A 6,518-nucleotide genomic window follows, 5' to 3' on the forward strand; every position below is an offset into this window, starting at 1 on the left:
TTAGTGTGTAAGTACAAGTTAGCAGTGCCAGTAGTGGGATAAACTGTGAGACTGGAAACTGACTGTAGATAAACAATTTTGTGTATTGGACCTATTGCTCCGAGGACATGGTGTTGTTTTCAGAGGGTGAGCAAAGTTTATTTCATTGAATTAATGATTCCATTTGAGCACAAAATATGAACAAGATGAAATATGCATTATTTGATAACGACTGGTGATCACATAGTATGCCAGTAACGATAAAGACAAGTAGGCATGTAGTCCTTCCCTGCTGGAGTTTAGCTTGAGAGGCTGCTGGATAAAACTGTACTGTTGGAGTTTTCAGATGAAAATAGATGGTAGATATGTAGATAAAAGTGCTAGCTGGTTGCTGTGGTTGAAGTTGGGGTGAAATATAAATGAGTACAGTAAGTTATAGCTGTGTAGAGAGGGACTATAAAGGTGGTGTTAGCTGTAGGAGGTGAACAGTGGTGTTTCTTAATGCATGTATGGTACTGTTGGTGTATTTGAATGTATGTATATGGTAAATGAGTTTGAGTGTCAGTAGCGGAATGATGGAGCCAGAGACACTGAGCATGCATTAACAGTACCAGTGGTGTTTGTGCTGGCCTTAGTCACCAGAGAGACCAAGTCAGATCTGATTTGATTTTCAGCTGTGTTAGTTTGGCTGTGTTTGTTTGGCGGAGTTTGTTTGGCTCTATGATTATAGTAAAACTTACATGTAAAACTATCTGGAACTGGTGACACTGAACATGCAGTATTAGTAGTGCTATATAGTAGCAGTTGGTCACCAGGAAGGTCACTATGGCAGCAGTTAATTTTTCATACTTTCTAATGTCTAATTGATGAAAGCTTGTGATGTGATGGGCTTCAAAGTGAGTTTCATTCATGGGTAGCGAAGATAAATGGGGAGAGTTATGGCATAGGACTATGTAATGCCTAAAGATCTGGGACATGTGATTAATATGTTATGCGTATTTTACCTATTACATTGCATTCTAATTAGCGTGTTGGACCATGATAGGTTAAAGCCATTTTTGTGATGTTGAAAAAACAAGCTGAATCTTTTTCTTTCTTTCTTTCTTTTTTTTTTTTTTTTGCTGGAAGTCTTGAGAGAGGCTCTGTTTTCAGTCGAATAATGACAGTTTGCCACTGTATAATACATTTGTCTGAAATACTAATCTATATTATTCTACTAAGCTATCCAAGAGCTCTTATCCCACGAATGTGTCAAATAATAAAAAACTTAACTTGAAGAACTGAAACAACATATGGCACAAATAGACAATGTTTTTATGGTGACTGTACAGCATTTTTGTTGTAGTTTCTTATTGAAGGAAAAACATAGGAAGTATGTTATGTAAATAAGTTACGTCAAAAATGTTTGAGTTGAAGCGGTTTGACCATTCGGTAGTTTATCAAGCAAACACAGCATGCAACAGGACCTGGGCATCTGGAGAATGGTCCTGATGTGTCTCACTGCGGTGCTTTCTAGTGAAGTAGGTGAGTGCCACCTGCTTTTGCAGTAATCATGCTACATCATGCTACAAGTTTTTCTCTCAACATTATCTACATGTTCAGTAATGTTTTAGGCCCTATTCAGCCGAAGGCACATGCATTCCTAAGATACATGCCTTTTTCAGCTGAACAAATAAGTACCTTTGCACATGGTTTATAGAGTAACCTTTGGCATGAACCAAGGTTTCATTCTTTGGGCAAAAGGTGTCAATCAGCCGAACTCTGTGACCTCCGCTGCATTTGGAGAGAACGTGACTCTCCAGTGCTTTCTGCTGGAAGAGGACAACACCGATCCCATCGTTTGGTACCAGCAAAAAACAGGACAGGAGCCTCGTATAATGGCCATGTCTCAGAAATCTGTAGAGAATTCCTCTTACTACAGTGAATTTAAACCTCCAAAGTTCACTGTTGTGAAGGGAAGAGGGTTCTGTCATTTGAATATTACTAGCATTGAACCGTCAGATGAGGCCATGTATTACTGTGGCATAAGAAGGTTTGAGATTGTGTTTGGAAAAGGAGCATTATTATCAGTGAAAGGTAAGAAGTTATACCTTTTGGCCACTATAACTTTTTTTTTTCTTTTTCTTAAAGGCCTAATTCATTTTAACACCAAAATAATTTTCAAATAACTTGCACATTTTGTGCATTATTATGTTATGACCCAAGTGTATATTTTCTTATATGAAATATGTTAAAGAATCTTGAAATATTTTAGGGTTTGTTGCATGTAAGACATAGACAGTTTACTTTTTATGACTTATGATGTTTACAAAGGTAGGAAAATCTAAATGTGTATATAGTATAGAGTATATAGCTGTGTCTTATTGTCTATATATTTTATTCTTAACAGGGTATTTAAATAAAAATGATAAATATCAAGTATCAGTGGTCCAAAGTCCAGTGCTGGGTGTGGTTTCCCCAGGAGAGTCAGTGTCTCTGCAGTGCACCGTCCTCTCTGAGAGGAGAACAGCAGAACTCCGAGTGCTCTGGTTCAGAGCTGCTGCAGGAGACTCCCATCCTGAAATCATTTACAATCATCACAACAGCAGCTGTCAGTGTGAGATCAGCTCTTCTCCACACAGCTGTGTGTACAACCTCTCCAAGAGTGTCCTCAGCTTTTCTGATACTGGCACTTAGTACTATTGCTCTGTGGCCACCTGTGGCAAGACCCTTCTTGGAAATGGGTCAACAGTGGGTCTCAGTAAGTGTTTATATATTTTAGCAAGTGTTTTATCAATGAAAAAGTCATAAAACAATGCCTTTATTTGTAAATTAAATTTAGTTTACAACACGGCCATGTACTACATGTGTACAGACAGAACATTCTGTGCTATTATTAGTATTTACAGAATTCTGTACAGAAGGAACAGAGGAACCCACATACTATAGACAGAATCCAGACATTATAAACACATGTGAACATGCAAGCCTAGTTATCCTTTCTATCAATGTATTAAAAATGCATAATACCTAAATCCTTATCTAAAATCTAAAAAAAACCTGTCCCTTTGTTGAAAACAGGTCCATGCATTAAATGTGCACGTACATTCAGAGCTAATATTATTATTTTAAGAATAATGTGATATCTGTTTTGCTTATAATTCCTTAATATTTGGTGAGAGTACACTGTTAAGATCTATTTGAATAAAGCGCTCAGAAAGGTTCAAACAGAAAGTTATCTAAGGGTTATTTTTTTAATAATACAATTTATGATCTTATATTGTAACACACATTTGGTGCAGTGTTTTCAAAATTCCTATCTTACAGCCTTACTTATGTTGCTTGATATTTATTCAGATCATACTGTCCAGAGCTAATCAGAAAAAAATGCCCAGACTGATTAAAACAGCAAGGTTTTTTTCTACATTTTTTACATATTATCCTATCATACAAACAAGTGTGCACAGTATTTTCAGAATTCCTCTTTTGCAGCAAATAATGATTGTGATTATTGGTGACACTTGATGATTGTGATGGTGAGGTCAGCAGGACAAAGAGCTTCCTGGATGAACATTTGTGATCTTACACATGTGCTTCTGCTTACAGTTTTGTTCATTTTTATACCAAAGGCAGTCCTCTGGATCCTGTAGTGATCTTCCTGGGAGCAGCTCTGGGAGTGTATGTGCTTGTCATTTCTGCTAAAGCAGTTTTAATATGTAAAAGGAGAAACTGTGAACACTGTAATTAGTCTTTATTAACGTTGTGCAGCTAAACCTTGAACAAGACCTGAAAACAGAAATATATACTGCTAAATTTTATCTCCAGTTTATCAAGTATAGTTTTTAAACAGACTGGATAGAAGGGATGTGGGAAATCATAAATTGCTTTGTCCCACTACAGTGATGCTTCAACAAGGTGCTATGAAAAGGAAGCGCACCAGTCAAGTAATGTGAAAACACATGTATGGTTCTACCTGTTATAATTTTAGGTATTAAGAGTAAGTATATGTACATCTCAATATTTTGTTGTTCAAAATTGATATGAGTATATGGGGCTGATTAGCAGGGAAAATGTATTAATTAAAATTATTATTTTATTAATCTTTCAATCAATTCAGTCTCATCTCATAAAAGGAACAAGTTCAACAATGTGATTATTTCTCTTCTAAAATTAGACAAGAACTCTTGAATCACCAGCGTTGCTGCGTGAACGATGTGAGCCGATAACAATGCAACCATCTGTCTTTGCTTGATCTGCTGAGCTGGATTTCCTGAGCTGGCTCAGTGAGAAGTGGGAGTCTGTCCCAGTGGTTCTGTCAGCTGTTCTTACTTTTATTGATGATTATAGAATGTTTAATAGTCAGCCACACGATAAAATCTGCACAAGGAAAGACAGGCTTGCTTAATAAAAAACAGGTTGTAATGAGGGAATTCTGATGAACACAAACTAAAGATAAGAAATTAACAAAAACAAAAACAAACATTATTTAACATGAGACCTGAGTCTGTTTTAATCACTTAGCAAGAGGCTTTTAGCTTAGTTTCTAAGGAACGTTCTGGTTTCTTTGCGCCGATGTTTTTGCTGGTAACTTACAGACTCAGAGCCACATCACCTTCCTTTTCTGCTTCCCTCCCCGTTACATCTCAACTCTCCACCAAACGGGTCTCGAACGTTAATCACGTACATGCATCACGGTATCACGGTAGAAAAAAAAGAAATCCTTTAAGGCATTCAAATAAGGCTCACTACAAATGTATTATAATAAAATAATAAAACAAATAATCATACATTTCTTAAACATTTTTATACCTCATGGTCTTAGACTGAAGCTTTCAAAACTAAGTATCAAACCAAGATCAAGATCGGTGAAGCGATTGGACAGTCAATTTAATTCTTTTCCTACTTTCTTGAAATTCCAAACTACTGACTTTAATATAAGATTCATATCAGATTCCAGTAAAAAAACAATTAGGATTGGTTAATAATTTGTTTACAATAAACAAGAGGTAAGCATCAGTCTTACCTCTTATGATGAATAATGTTAATTTAAAATGAACAATTAATGAAGAGAATAATAAAACAATGGACAATTATCAAATAGTAGAAGCAAAAATCACAATTTGAAGATTATATTCTGATATCCACAGATTAATGGAGTATTATATTAAGATTAAACCATTTGACATCATTGTAGGCACCAGTAGAAATGTTATTACTTTGTGAAGCTGTGTGTATTACTTTGTGAAGCTGTGTGGAAAAAAAAAAAATAAAAATAAAAATAAACATTTTATATATATATATATATATATATAAAGGTTGATTGTAAAACCTTGATTGTATGTGTGTGTGTGTGTGTGTGTGTGTGTGTGTGTGTGTGTGTGTGTGTGTGTGTGTGAAATATAATATGTGAAACATGATATGTGGGATAAAAATAGTTCGTTGTTGTCATGCAGCCTGAACAGTCTAGCTCCTTAGCTGACTACATTACCCACAAACCCCCTGTTATTGCCTACTCCCCAGATTATTGATTTCACCTGTGTCTTATTTTCTCTAATGTGTCACCCTATTCAAATTCTTTTTGTATTGAGTGTCTTTGAGAAGGCTTATTTTCCTTGCCATATATTTCTAAACTGTTGTTATCATGCATAGATTCTCTGGCTGGTTGCTGTCTTTATTCTTATTATTTGGCATCACTCTATTGCCTGATACTACTCTGGATTTGTTTGCCTATCATGTGTTTATTGGATGTTGACTTTTGCCTGTTTTTTGACTACACTTTTAGATCACCCTTGTTTCTCTTTAAGGTGTGTTATATTGCATTCAAGTCTGTCTTTGCTCCACAATTCTGACAGTTGTCCTGTTAAATTAGAGTCTGATGGAAGTTAGGGTCATAGTTCCTTGGGGTATACACAGGCTGTTAGAGGACTGATACATTCCCACATGGGTTTATGATTACATAGGGAAGAGTCAGATGATGAGACAGGAGTGATAATCCCTAAATTAGGGAAGTTTTTATGGCTGTTACTATGTGTTGTGGCACCAGAGGGATACTGAATCCTGGGTGGTGGGAAGGAGGTGAAGATTTCATCAAGCCAAAGTTCTCTCATAGGAACAATCTATCTTCACTACATAACCGTAGGAATCAATCAGTTATCTTACAACAGCAGTCTGGTGCTTTTATCCAATTTGTCTTTTAAATCTGTTTTATCTTTTAAATTTGCTCCCACAGGACCAGGACACTGAAAAGATTAATTATGCTGCCTTACATTTCGTTAATGGGAAAACCAGATGAGGGCAGAAGAGAGGTCAGACTGAGCACAATGTGTATTCTGAAGTGCTGAACTCTGCTGTTACACATTAATTTGTGAGATCTAAGTCAATTATATAAAATTCTCTGTTTGGTACCCTGTACATCATTATTGGTACATTCAGCATTGCGGACTGACTGTCATTTGGAAACCTCTCTTAAAGAACTTAAAGAAGAGGTGCAGAGCTGAAGGGACAGTGAGTGGGCATTCCTTCATAAGGCCTGCACCTCTATAAAGGTTTGATTATAAAAG

At 36.2% G+C, this 6,518-nt stretch overlaps 1 pseudogene across 1 annotated transcript; it reads left to right on the forward strand.

The window, feature by feature from the left end:
• Nucleotides 1-1,691: 1,691 nt before the first annotated feature.
• Nucleotides 1,692-6,201, forward strand: LOC118242255 (uncharacterized; annotated as a pseudogene). Its single transcript, XR_014117688.1, has 3 exons — nucleotides 1,692-2,055; nucleotides 2,369-2,719; nucleotides 6,188-6,201. The product of XR_014117688.1 is annotated as an uncharacterized LOC118242255 (transcript).
• Nucleotides 6,202-6,518: the final 317 nt, after the last annotated feature.

Source organism: Electrophorus electricus, chromosome 16, assembly GCF_041902795.1.
Source record: "Electrophorus electricus isolate QZ-2024a chromosome 16, ASM4190279v1, whole genome shotgun sequence".
NCBI lineage: Eukaryota > Metazoa > Chordata > Actinopteri > Gymnotiformes > Gymnotidae > Electrophorus > Electrophorus electricus.